Genomic DNA, 15000 nt, shown 5'->3' on the forward strand with positions numbered 1-15000 from the left:
CGAAATATACACAAACACTGATCTCTGGCTGAAGGAGACTCGAACCTACGAACCTTAGGACAAGGTACGCAGTGCTTTACCAATCTATCCACACTGGACCAATATATATATATATATATATATATATATATATATATATATATATATATATATATATATATATATATATATATATATATATATATATATATATATATATATATATATATATATATATATATATATATATATATATATATATATATATATTATAATCTTGTGCCGAATAGGTAAAACTGGTCAATTAGCAAGAACTCATTTAAAATTGAGTCCTTTCTTAAATTTTCTCTTATACGTTTATAGATACATTTCTCTCGTTTATGTTAATGTAAAAATTAATAATTTTTTACCAAAAGAATCTTAGAAAACTTACCTAACCTTATTATAACAAGCGAAATTTAATTTAGCCTAATCTAACTAAATATATTTTAGATAAGTTTATAATAATTTAATAAATAAACACAATGAAATATATTTTTTTTCGTTAGGTTCAGAATAATTTTTGCGAATTTATTGCATACACAAATTTTCCCTTGCCTTATTCGGCAAGAAGAGCGTTGCTATTTAAGCCAAAATCGCAAGTTTCACGTATTCGGCACGACACACACACACACACAGAAAGAAGCAAAATAATAATAATAATCATGACATACATAAAGTAATGATGAAGGTCATTACACTTTCATGATTGAGCTTTATCATGTGGGTACAGCTGAGACTTGGTGCACCCGTAATGCTGTGTATCTCGTGTGTGTGTGTACCATCTGGTGTGACTGACACAGCTACCAGTACTAGTGCTCTTACTATATCAGAGGTTTTTACAAAGTAGAAGTGATGCAAGGAGGGAAGAGTATATGGAGAGGAAAAGAGAGGTTAAGAGAGTGGTGAAGCAATGTAAAAAGGGAGCAAATGAGAGAGTGGGTGAGATGTTATCAACAAATTTTGTTGAAAATAAGAAAAAGTTTTGGAGTGAGATTAATGAGTTGTTGAAGGCTAGGGAACGAATGGATTTGATACTTAAAAATAGGAGAGGAGAGTTATTATATGAAGAGTTAGAAGTATCAGGAAGATGGAGGGAATATTTTGAGGAATTGTTAAACGTTGATGAAGATAGGGAAGCTGTATTTTTATGTATAGGGCAAGGAGGAATAACTTCTTGTAGGAGTGAGGAAGGGCGAGTTGCGAGTGTGGGGGAAGTTTGTGAGGCAGTAGGTAAAATGAAAGGGGGTAAAGCAGGTTGGACTGATGGGATGAAGACAGAAATGCTAAAACCAGGTGGGGATATAGTTTTGGAGTGGCTGGTGCTTTTATTTAATAAATGTATGGAAGAGGGTAAGGTACCTAGGGATTGGCAGAGAGCATGCATAGTTCCTTTGTATAAAGACAAAGAGGACAAAAGAGAGTGTAAAAATTATAGGGGAATAAGTATGTTGAGTATACCTGGTAAAGTGTATGGTAGAGTTATTATTGAAAGAATTAAGAGTAAGACGGAGAGTAGGATAGCAGATGAACAAGGAGGCTTTAGGAAGGGTAGGGGGTGTGTAGACCAAGTGTATACAGTGAAGCATATAGGTGAACAGTATTTAGATAAGGGTAAAGATATTTCTGTGGCATTTATGGATTTGGAAAAGGCGTATGACAGGGTGGATAGGGATGCAATGTGGCAAATGTTGCAAATGTAAGGAATAGGAGGTAGGTTATTGAAAGCAGTTAAGAGTCTTTACGAGGATAGTGAGGCCCAGGTTAGAGTATGTAGGAGAGAGGGAGATTATTTCCCAGTAAAAGTAGGCCTTAGACAGGATGTGTGATGTCACCGTGGTTGTTTAATATATTTATAGATGGGGTTGTAAGAGAAGTAAATGCTCGTGTATTGGCAAGAGGCGTGGGATTAAAAGATAAAGAATCTAACACAGGGTGGGAGTTGTCACAGTTACTCTTTTACTGATGACACTGTGCTTTTGGGAGATACTGAAGAGAAGTTGCAGAGGTTGGTGGATGAGTTAGGTAGGGTATGTAAAAGAAGGAAATTAAAAGTGAATATAGGAAAGAGTAAGGAGATGAGGATAAAAAAAAAAGGATAACGAAAGATTGGATATCAGATTGGAGGGAGAGAGTGTGAAGGAGGTGAATGTATTCAGATATTTAGGAGTGGACGTGCCAGCAGATGGGTCTATGAAAGATGAGGTGAATCATAGGATTGACGAGGGAAGAAAGGTGAGTGGTGTAGTGAGGAGTCTGTGGAGACAGAGCTTTGTCCATGGAAGCAAAGAGAGGAATGTATGAGAGTATAGTTACATCAGTGCTTATATAGATGTGAAGTATGGGTGGTGAATGTTGCAGTAAGGAGAAGGCTGGAGGCAGTGGAGATGTCATGTCTGAGGGCAATGTGTGGTGCGAATATAATGCAGAGAATTCGTAGTTTGGAAATTAGGAGGAGGTGCGGGGTTACCAAAACTATTATGCAGAAAGCTGAGGAGTTGTCGAGATGGTTCGGACATGTAGAGAAGATGAAACACAATAGAATGACTTCGAGAGTGTATAAATCTGTAGTGGAGGGAAGGCGGGGTGGAGGTCGGCCTAGGAAAGGTTGGAGGGAGGGGGTAAAGAAGGTTTTTTATGCGAGGGGCTTGGACTTCCAGCAAGCATGCATGAGCTTGTTAGATAGGAGCGAATGGAGACAAATGGTTTTTAGGACTTGACGTGCTGTTGGAGTGTAAGCAAGGTAACATTTATGAAGAGATTAAGGGAAGCCGGCAGACCGGACTTGATTCCTGGAAATGGGAAGTACAGTGTCTACACTCTGAAGGAGGGAGGTTAATGTTGCAATTTTATAACTGCAGTGTAAGCATACCTCTGGCAAGACTGATGGAGTGAATGATGATTTTTTTTTTCTATTTTCAGGCCACCCTGCCTTGGTGGGAAACGGCCGATGTGTTTATATATATATATATATATATATATATATATATATATATATATATATATATATATATATATATATATATATATATATATATATATATATATATGGTGTATGTGTGTTTCAATTGCATTTCCAACTCAATGTTGGAGAATTTACATAAAAATAACAAGGCCATCATCTGTATATTGACCGTAAATTTTAAAACAAAGCCACATATTAATGATTCATGTTGATTCAAGTGATAAGAGCACAAAGTGTGGCACATACACGTATCCGGCTCGTGTTAGTGTGTGTGTATGTGTGTGTGTGTGTGTGTGTGTGTGTGTGTGTGTGTGTGTGTGTGTGTGTGTGTGTGTGTGTGTGTGTGTGTGTGTGTGTGTGTGCGTGTGTTATTATATTTAGACCAGATGGCAGAGACACTCCAATAGGAAGCCAATAGTAAGATGACGTCACACGTTGCAGAGGTGAAAGCCAATGGTGATGTAGTAAACTCTGTGATGTCATCCTCTTTTTCCCTAGTTAGCCAGTCAGCGGTCAGTACTACGATTACGTCACCTGAAGACAGCCAATCAGTAGCTAGTAGTATGTTTACGTCACCACTAGTCTGCCAATCAGCAAGCAGTAGTGTGATTGCGTCACCTTTCTGCAATTTCCTGTGCTACTACATAAGCTGCCGGCAACGTTGCTTGTTGGAAGAACACCATCTACAACATACGGTTTGTAGCTAAAATATCACATCAGAGAAATAAATATGGCAGTAGAGATTGTAATTAATATAACTAGAGGGAAAAAGAGAGAGAGAGAATGTATATAAATATAGAGAGAGGAAGAGGACGAGTCTCTGTGAGTCATTTCCCGGAGAGAAAGTTTGGCAACACTTAGTATGGCACCTCAACACTCGCCGCGCCTCACAAGGTGACTAAAATAACCCACAATAAAGCGTACACACTGATGAATGGACGCCTTCCCTTCACTACAACACCCGCTGTATTAACACTACCCCGGGGGCAAGGTGGACACACACCCAGGAGAGGTATAAACAAATATATGGCGCTGTGTTAAGGTGAACGCCTCACTTACACGACCAAAAGTTCCAGCTGCGGGTCATCGTATATCTAAGACCCGCGTCAGGAAACACTTATTCTGTTTCCTGACAAACCTTACCTAACCTAACCTTAAGAAAAGATTCAGATTTTTAACCCGGAGGAGGGAGCCACCCGGGTTAACCCTGGGTAGGGAGCCACCCAGGTTAATCCTGAGGAGGGAGCCACCCGGGTTAACCCGGGGGAGGGAGCCACCCAGGTTAACCCGGGGGAGGGAGCCACCCAGGTTAACCCGGGGGAGGGAGCCACCCAGGTTAACCCGGGGGAGGGAGCCACCCAGGTTAACCCGGGGGAGGGAGCCACCCAGGTTAACCCGGGGGAGGGAGCCACCCAGGTTAACCCGGGGGAGGGAGCCACCCAGGTTAACCCGGGGGAGGGAGCCACCCAGGTTAACCCGGGGGAGGGAGCCACCCAGGTTAACCCGGGGGAGGGAGCCACCCAGGTTAACCCGGGGGAGGGAGCCACCCGGGTTAACCCGGGGGAGGGAGCCACCCAGGTTAACCCGGGGGAGGGAGCCACCCAGGTTAACCCGGGGGAGGGAGCCACCCGGGTTAACCCGGGGTAGGGAGCCACCCTGGTTAACCCGGGGGCGGGAGCCACCCGGGTTAACCTTGGGTAGGGAGCCACCCAGGTTAACCCGGGGGAGGGAGCCACCCAGGTTAACCCGGGGGAGGGAGCCACCCAGGTTAACCCTGGGTAGGGAGCCACCCTGGTTAACCCGGGGGAGGGAGCCACCCGGGTTAACCCTGGGTAGGGAGCCACCCTGGTTAACCCGGGGGAGGGAGCCACCCAGGTTAACCCGGGGGAGGGAGCCACCCAGGTTAACCCGGGGGAGGGAGCCACCCTGGTTAACCCGGGGGAGGGAGCCACCCGGGTTAACCCTGGGTAGGGAGCCACCCTGGTTAACCCGGGGGAGGGAGCCACCCGGGTTAACCCTGGGTAGGGAGCCACCCAGGTTAACCCGGGGGAGGGAGCCACCCGGGTTAACCCGGGGGAGGGAGCCACCCGGGTTAACCCTGGGTAGGGAGCCACCCAGGTTAACCCAATAGTCAGCGTGTCATCGAGGACTGTCTTACTTCCATTGTTGTCTTTTAATCTTCTCCCCCAGGATGCAATCCACTACGGTTAACTAACACCCAGATACCTACTTACTGCCGTGTGTATTACGTGTGACTAGAGTACATACCTTCAAGGGCGGTATCTTGACGCTGGTGAAAGGCATTTGATTCGAGGAATGGGAGCAATCCCATCTCTCAACCTTTGAATCAGTTTAAATTACCTTTCCCACCTTGTCCACACCAGTGTATTTTTATTATTCTGGGTGGGATAGATTAGGCAGTTTGTAATTAATATTTGTTATTACGGTCTAGAGTTGATGAATGAGATACTTGTGTACCATTTGGGTATCTATATTGAGCAGGGAACGTTTCGCCAGCCTGTGGCTTCATCAGTCCAGTGCGGGGAAGAACGGCGGAAGATAAGGACTTTGAGGTAATCAGTCCCTCAGCCTGGAGATGTGTTCAGTTGATCAACTTTTCGGTTTTCTAAATCATTTATACACAGTCTATAGTATTGTAAGTTGGACTTGCCTAGCATGGGCCAGTAGATCTGCTGCACCGCTCAATTCTTCTTAAGTGCAATATTGACATGCACTTTAGTGCATGTCAATATTGCACTTAAAGTGTCGGAAAGTTCAAATGTTTATTGTTATTACTACACCCTAGAGCAGGGGTTTTAAAATTGTTCCTTGGAAGCCTAGGGTTTCGCTGGAGCATTTTGAGGCTTCATGGGGTCATGTTATGTTCTATGTGAAAAAGTGTTGAGTAAGAACAGTGTGAATCCTGTGGCGTTATAAAGACATCTTGAAGCCTTACATAATGACAAACATTAAAGTATGGTTTAGGTATGGCTAATTATGGCTTCCAACTTCATTCTTATTTAGTGAGATGAATTTCGTACACTCTGACTTTTATCAACAAAAATGTTCTTGTGGTTTCATAAATTATTGCAGAGCCAAAACAGGTGAAGTTCAAAGTACCACAGAAAGTGTGATAAACCGTGTGAAAGATCTGGAAAATTTCGAATTTTCCTAAATTCAGCATGTATAAATTTAAAGTATATAATAATTATATAAAATAAAATGTGATGCTGATTTGACCCTTCGAGAAATTTCAATTGAGGGAGGATGCAGAACAACCGGGGGAGTGACGGGGGACGCCATTTTGTAATTTGTGAGCACTGGTTGTCGTGGGAAATTCTGCTAATAATTCGGCGTCTTCCGAGCCAAATTGGGGGGTTTCGGGCTGAATTTGTAATTAGGAACCTGTGTTAATGTCCGCTGCTGAAGAATTGGGACAGAAAATTTGCGGGACCTCAAGAATTATGTGTGGATGGCGGAAGATAAGGGATACAACCATCACTCACAGGGAAGTGTGCCAGTAGTCCTTGCATCTAGATCTCTAGCTGGCCAATGTTGGGTCTAGGTGTCAGGCCGGTAATGTGGTGTGGTCCATCTACAGTAATTAAATGGTAAATGGTAATACGAATTTCTTTTGGTTACCCAGTAAGCCTAATCATGTACAGTCCACAACTTTAATATACCAGAGTAGCTGGTTTTAATATTGTAATTAATTTAATGTTAGGTCTAGATTTTTTTGTGAGTGGAGAAGAAGTGGACATCGAGGGAGTTACAGTTCGGTGAGTTAAGTCCCACTTACCTCACCCAAATTACTTGCACGTAATAATTCAGGTAATACACCCTAAACCTCATGCAGGTAATTTGCTCACATAATAATAATTCACAGATCTCACAGAGTGTATGAAAGATAAAAATTTAGAAATATTGATTGCCTGTCATTGATAACACACTTTGTAGACGCATCCTGGACGTGTCAGCTTTGTGCGAGGCAGAACTATCAGTTCACTAAGTTTCTCACTGTAAAAGAATGTAATGTTGGGCATGTTTCCTTACACCTCCTGCCCCTGTTCACCTAGCAGTAAGTAGGTTCCTGGGTGCTAGCTGACTGGTGTGGGTAGCATCTGGGGGGACGCAAGTATTCCTTAGATAGGGCTGGGCTTTCAAATAAGCTGAGGTATGATAATGACAGCTCTCAGCATTGAAAATTGATTTGTGTTAAAAAAACATTCCACTGACAGTGTAGGTTAAGTGATGTTACTTGTATTACTGCGTTGTGTACATTAATCTTCTGTTGAAGAATATTTACTATCATCTTTCTACCCAAACCACAAATGAAGAAATATTTAATTTGATCAATGGATGCATTTAAAAAGAAAAAAAAAACATGAAATATCCTGGAACTTATGTTCCAGTATATCCAGTGATGGAGCCGCAGCTGCGCTGGAAAAAAATGTCAAGTGTTGCGTCACCCATGACACTACAACTCCACATATCGAAGGTAAATAACTACTGTTGTCACCATCGTATTACACATGCAATTAAACAAATGCTACACGAACTAACACACGTACTCAGTGAGGAAGTGTGAAAATTATCAATATAATCAAAACAAGACCACTCAACTCCAGGATGTTTAGTACACTGTGTGAGGTAATGTTAAGTGTATTAAACACTACTGATGCTTCACACACAGTTGGATGGTTGTCTGGTGGAGTGTTGGCTCGGTTTTAAGAGTTGCCAGACAAGATAAGACTTTTTTTTATCTGAGTTTCCTTTTGAACTAGCTCACAAATTAAGTAGCAAATATGTTGGACACAGAAAGTAGCATAAATGACAAATATTTCTTGCTCCAACAAAAACATTGGTTCAAAATCATTTCCTTGTATCTTAAACTGTGTTTCAGTTGTCATTAAAAGAAAATAAAAGCTTATTGATATTTTGAGTAATGTCATTTATAAAAAAAAGTCTTGAATTTATTAGTTTTGGATTCAGAAGTTAAAACAAGATACTGACGTTGTGACACGAGTCTTGGAGTATTTGATTACTTTTGCAACAACAATAACAACAACAACAACAATAACAACATATCTCGATTAAACAACCTTCTTTAAATACACGGCAACAACAGCAATTATACAGTAGCAGCAGTAGGCTTGATATATTAAATGATCTCTGTAAGTAATGGTTTGCTGGATAATGGGGGTTTAAAGCCTATCAACTACACTAGGTTATTAATTAAGGCTGCACTTAACCTCACCACCAGTCAAGAATATTGTGTTGAAGCCATAATATAATATATATATATATATATATATATATATATATATATATATATATATATATATATATATATACATATATATATATATATATATATATATACATACATATATATATATATACATATATATATATATATATATATATATATATATATATATATATATATATATACATACATATATATATATATATATATATATATATATATATATATATATATATATACATACATATATATATATACATACATTATATATATATATATATATATATATATATATATATATATATATATATATATATACACACACATATATATATACATATATATACATACATATAGATAAATACATACATATATATAAATACATACATATATATACATACATATATATATATAGATATATATATATACATACATAGAAACATATATATATATATATATATATATATATATATATATATATATATATATATATATATATATATACATACATATATATATATACATATATATATAAATATATATACATTATATATATATATATATATATATATATATATATATATATATATATATATATAGGGGGATAAGTCTGTTGAGTGTACCTGGTAAAGTGTATGGTAGAGTTATAATTGAAAGAATTAAGAGTAAGACGGAGAATAGGATAGCAGATGAACAAGGAGGTTTTAGGAAAGGTAGGGGGTGTGTGGACCAGGTGTTTACAGTGAAACATATAAGTGCACAGTATTTAGATTAGGCTAAAGAGGTCTTTGTGGCATTTATGGATTTGGAAAAGGCGTATGACAGGGTGGATAGGGGGGCAATGTGGCAGATGTTGCAAGTGTATGGTGTAGGAGGTAGGTTACTGAAAGCAGTGAAGAGTTTTTATGAGGATAGTGAGGCTCAAGTTAGAGTATGTAGGAAAGAGGGAAATTTTTTCCCAGTAAAAGTAGGCCTTAGACAAGGATGTGTGATGTCACCGTGGTTGTTTAATATATTTATAGATGGGGTTGTAAGAGAAGCAAATGCGAGGGTCTTGGCAAGAGGCGTGGAGTTAAAAGATAAAGAATCACACACAAAGTGGGAGTTGTCACAGCTGCTCTTTGCTGATGACACTGTGCTCTTGGGAGATTCTGAAGAGAAGTTGCAGAGATTGGTGGATGAATTTGGTAGGGTGTGCAAAAGAAGAAAATTAAAGGTGAATACAGGAAAGAGTAAGGTTATGAGGATAACAAAAAGATTAGGTGATGAAAGATTGAATATCAGATTGGAGGGAGAGAGTATGGAGGAGGTGAACGTATTCAGATATTTGGGAGTGGACGAGTCAGCGGATGAGTCTATGAAAGATGAGGTGAATCATAGAATTGATGAGGGAAAAAGAGTGAGTGGTGCACTTAGGAGTCTGTGGAGACAAAGAACTTTGTCCTTGGAGGCAAAGAGGGGAATGTATGAGAGTATAGTTTTACCAACGCTCTTATATGGGTGTGAAGCGTGGGTGATGAATGTTGCAGCGAGGAGAAGGCTGGAGGCAGTGGAGATGTCATGTCTGAGGGCAATGTGTGGTGTGAATATAATGCAGAGAATTCGTAGTTTGGAAGTTAGGAGGAGGTGCGGGATTACCAAAACTGTTGTCCAGAGGGCTGAGGAAGGGTTGTTGAGGTGGTTCGGACATGTAGAGAGAATGGAGCGAAACAGAATGACTTCAAGAGTGTATCAGTCTGTAGTGGAAGGAAGGCGGGGTAGGGGTCGGCCTAGGAAAGGTTGGAGGGAGGGGGTAAAGGAGGTTTTGTGTGCGAGGGGCTTGGACTTCCAGCAGGCATGCATGAGCGTGTTTGATAGGAGTGAATGGAGACAAATGGTTTTTAATATTTGACGTGCTGTTGGAGTGTGAGCAAAGTAACATTTATGAAGGGATTCAGGGAAACCGGCAGGCCGGACTTGAGTCCTGGAGATGGGAAGTACAGTGCCTGCACTCTGAAGGAGGGGTGTTAATGTTGCAGTTTAAAAACTGTAGTGTAAAGCACCCTTCTGGCAAGACAGTGATGGAGTGAATGATGGTGAAAGTTTTTCTTTTTCGGGCCACCCTGCCTTGGTGGGAATCGGCCAGTGTGATAATAAATAAATAAAAATATATATATATATATATGTCGTGCCGAATAGGCAGAACTTGCGATCTTGGCTTAAATAGCAACGCTCATCTTGCCATATAGGACAAGTGAAAATTTATGTATGCAATAATTTCGCCAAAATCATTCTGAACCTAACGAAAAAAATATATTTCACTGTGTTTGTTTAGTATTAAATTACTGTAAACAAATCTAAAATATATTTAGTTAGGTTAGGCTAAAATAAATTGTTCTTTTTATAATAAGGTTAGGTAAGTTTTCTAAGATTCTTTTGGTGCAAAATCAAATTTTTTTACATTAACATTAATGAAAAAAATTTATCTTTAAACGTATAAAAGAAAATTTCAGAAAGGACTTAATTTTAAATGAGTTCTTGCTAATTGACCAGTTTTACATATTCGGCACGACATATATATATATACATACATACATATATATATATATATATATATATATATATATATATATATATATATATATATATATATATATATATATATATATATATATATATGACTGCGAGAACCATCGCAATCATTAACAGTTACAACAGTCGTAACTCGCTCAGACCAAATCTCCTAAACAATGAAGGGAAATATTAAAGAATCACAGAGGATAGTATACAACTAAATATATATTGAAATTGAGTAACAAGATGTAAGATATATACTACCTGTCATCTAACTTATTCATGAGACAGAAAAGACCAGCAGTCTTGTCAGAGTGCAAAGCATTTAACAAGCTTCCGTTTTACACTTATTTGAGCGGACGGTAGTACCTGGTTGCTGCCTGGTACCGGTAACAAGTATAACTCAAGTAATAACTGGGAAGATGCTTCCATTATATATATATATATATATATATATATATATATATATATATACTACAAAATTCTTTTATCAGCTCAAAACTCTGAGGTTAGCTATGACCGTTTCACTATTATTATTATGATAATCATGAGGGAGCGCTAAACCCGTAGGATTATACAGCGCCTGTAGGGGGGATGGAAGGCATTCAGGCTCAATCAAGGGAACTGGAGCACAGATCCAGTTCTCTAGATCAAGAGCCCCTCACCAGCGTCAAGGAACCTCCCTTGAGGGGTACTGGAAACCTGATGTTATAATTATATATTAGTGGTTTATAAAAGTTACAATTAAATGAATACAGGAGATGTGCAACACTAGTATGTATTTCGCAGTTCGATTGCTTGCGCACTCAGCTCACACACTGAGGTCCGGGGGTCGATCCCCGGTACAGGTGGAAACATTAGAACATGTTTCCTTAAGACACCTGCTGTCCATGTTCACCTATTAGTAAAATAGGTAACTGGTGTGGGTCGCATTCTGGGGACAAAATTAACCTAAATTTCCCGAAATGCTCTGCATAACAAAGGGCTTTCTATATAGCAGTATGTCTTTGATGTCAGCTACGACTGTATACCTTGTACATGAACTTGTAGATATAAATATTATTATTATTATTATTATTTTATTATTATTATTATTATTATTATTATTATTATTATTATTATTATTATTATTATTTGGTTATTGCTCTTGTTTATCTAGGGGGTATTCCGGAGATCAACGCCCCCGCGGCCCGGTCCACGACCAGGCCTCCCGGTGGATCAGGGCCTGATCAGTCAAGGCTATTACTGCTGGCCTCACGTAGTCCAACGTACTAACCACAGCCCGGCTGATCCGGCACCGACTTTAAGTATCTGTCCAGCTCCCTCTTGAAGGCAGCCAGGGGCCTAGTGGTAATTTCCCTTATGGCTGGTGGGAGACTGTTGAACAATTCATCGGGGTATTTTGCATCGCCTGCCAAGTCTTTTACTTTCGTAGGGAGTGGTTTGTGTGTGTAGATTCGGGACCATCCCTTCTAGGATTTTCCAAGTGTAGATTATTTTTTCTCTCTATTACGTTCCGGCGAGTACAAGTCAAGTGCTTCCAAGCGTTCCCAGTAGTTGATAGAACTTATATGTACAGTAAAGGTTCTCTGTACACTCTCTAGATCTGCAATTTCACCTGCTTTGAACGGAGATGTTTTAATGTTCAGCAATATTCCAGCCTAGAGAGAACAAGTGATTTGAAAAGGATCATCATTGGCTTGGCATCTCTTGTTTTGAATGTTCTCATTATCCATTTTATCATTTTCTTTGTGGAGACATTTCGCGCATCAGTGACTTTATCAGTCCACTACTGAGAATAATACTAAATAATGGAAGACATGAGGAAGTAGTTCGATGTGATCAGTCCCTTAGCCTAAAAAGTGGTGTTCAGTCCAGCAGTCTTGATGTCGTCTACAGCAGACTCATCAAAGTTCAGAGACGAAATATGGATGAACTCAGAATATCTCTTTATATCTTCCTCTACCTCCCGTATTATCCTCAGTAGTGTATTAAATTCTGGGTTAGCAAAACGTCTCCTCAATAAAGATAGCCAAGTGTTGCACGTTTCTTATTCATCTGATGCTATAACTACCCTTCCCTTCAAGAAGTATATGTGGTACCTTGGTATAAACCTTGGTAATAAATACCGACAAATTGGTTTAGAAAGACACCTGAGCAAACACTAAGACATATTTATTAGAAAACATTTCTGTCTTGGGACCTTGATCACTTCTAACGTTGGAAATTATCAAGGTCCCAGGACAAAAACGATTTCTAATAAATATGTCCTAGTGTTTGTTCACGTCTTTCTAAATATGGTTCCTTGATGCTAGTTAAGGGCTCTTGATCTAAGGAATTAGAGCCATCCTCCCTGTCTTCGGATTAAACATGAATACTCACCACCACTTTCATCCCTCAGATCACGGTGTATGACACTTGTTTAGCGCTTCTCCGTGAACATAATACTAATATTAATGTGGGAGTCATCAAACATGGCTTCATTGTTTACGTGGAGCTCACATACGTTGCTCTGTGACCTTCATAACGTTTTCTGTGAAGAGGATTTTTTTGAGGTCGTGAGTGAACTGATGATGTTATGGACGCATCATATCTGACACGACTGATAAGTGATGTGTAGTCTTTCCCGAACTATGTTGCTAAACACATCTGTATGATGTTCTCTAGCAGCAGACTCAACATGGCCACCACTGTCTCTGCTATCATCACAGACGTCACCAGACAGCAACACCAGCAATGTAACTTCTGCAGCAGTATGCACCATCACCATCCACTGTAACAACTGTGCCATAAACTGGTGAAAACCTGGTATGTAATACCGACACGTTGCTGTTAAATACAGGTGGGCAGATGTTTAGGATGTTTGGTTATGGACACGTTTATCATGCAAGGTTCTTGCAGTGAACAAGGTTCCAGGACAAAAAAAAAAGTTTATATAACAAAATGTCCTAAGCTCTTGTTCATGTGACAATCTACTAAGGTAAAACGTCCAGAGAGCTGCACCAGTACACCAGCAGCAGAACGGCAGCAGAACACCAGAACACCAGCAGCAGAACACAAGCCTAACAAGTGTAAAACACACCGCTCTTATTTACCACCGTTCGGTACAATAATAACTACCAAGGAGGAAAACACTCCAAGAAGATCCAGAAGTGGACCTGTGATCTACTTACTTGAATTAAGCCAGAATGCTTCCCATTTTCCCAGGCGCTGGGTTTAACGCTGCCCTCATTAATATAATCCAGTAAGAGCTATTGAAGAACAGCAGCGCTGTATAGCCCTTGTGGCTTAGCGCTTCTTTTTTATTATAATAATAATAATAATAATATTGAAGAACAAGTCTCAATAACGTAGCTGGAACAGAATACACACACGAAAACGACAGTTAAAATTACTTTTATTTGTTCGTCTTCGTTCATTGTCAAGACACAGATGAGCGAGAAAAATCAAAGATGACCAAAGGGAAGGGGAGGAGGGGAATAATAGTAGTAGTAGTAACAGCAGCTGCAGAAATAGTAGTAATAATATCGGCGTTGAAAGTGCTACAACGTCAGTTTGTTGAAGACCATCACTCAGACGAACGATTACACTGCCACTTAGCTGAAGACGTTGCCACAGACTTTAGCAAGTTTGATGACTGTGACCTGACCTGCACCTTACCTGGTCTTTACTTCACTACTACTCACTACTTTATATGGTTTTCCTCCCATACCAGATATATCTGTTTGTTACTTGATAAAATCCACTGTGAGGGCAAAACATCGTCGACAAAGGCGCAATGTAATTGTATCTGTCTTTATCATGATGTCTGTATTCCATACCATTAACTACCATGACAAAGAAGTGTTGACGTCAGCAGGGAACAGGTGTAGAGGGAGATGTTCCTAACTTAAACACCTCATTAATATTTGCACCTGTCTTGAGTAACACACGTGGCACACATGTTTAAAGTTACTTGAAGGATATCAGGGTTCAACTCCCCTGCGGCTCGGACCCAGACCAGGTCTCCTGGTGGATCCCCTCAAAGAAGGTTCCTTGATGTTGGTGAGGGGCTCTTGATTTAGGGAATTGGATCTGTGCTCCAGTTCCCCAAATTAAGCCTGAATGCCTTCCACATCCCCCCCCCCAGGCGCTGTATAATCCTCCGGGTTTAGCGCTTCCCCCTTGATTATAATAATAATCCTGGTGGATTACT

At 39.7% G+C, this 15000-nt stretch overlaps 1 protein-coding gene and 1 long non-coding RNA gene across 2 annotated transcripts in view; one reads left to right on the plus strand and one right to left on the minus strand.

Annotated features, from left to right (window-relative positions):
- LOC138853280 (uncharacterized) overlaps positions 1-12489 on the plus strand; it is a 100731-nt gene extending 88242 nt beyond the window's left edge. The window contains exons 3-4 of the long non-coding RNA XR_011392482.1: positions 7396-7481; positions 11965-12489. This is a non-coding gene — a long non-coding RNA (uncharacterized lncRNA). The remainder of the gene's footprint in view (positions 1-7395; positions 7482-11964) is intronic.
- The window catches only part of cic (Putative transcription factor capicua), a 653343-nt gene that overhangs the window by 604120 nt on the left and 34223 nt on the right, over positions 1-15000 (minus strand). The window lies entirely within an intron of this gene.

Source organism: Cherax quadricarinatus, chromosome 27 (assembly GCF_038502225.1).
Source record: "Cherax quadricarinatus isolate ZL_2023a chromosome 27, ASM3850222v1, whole genome shotgun sequence".
Classification (NCBI taxonomy): domain Eukaryota; kingdom Metazoa; phylum Arthropoda; class Malacostraca; order Decapoda; family Parastacidae; genus Cherax; species Cherax quadricarinatus.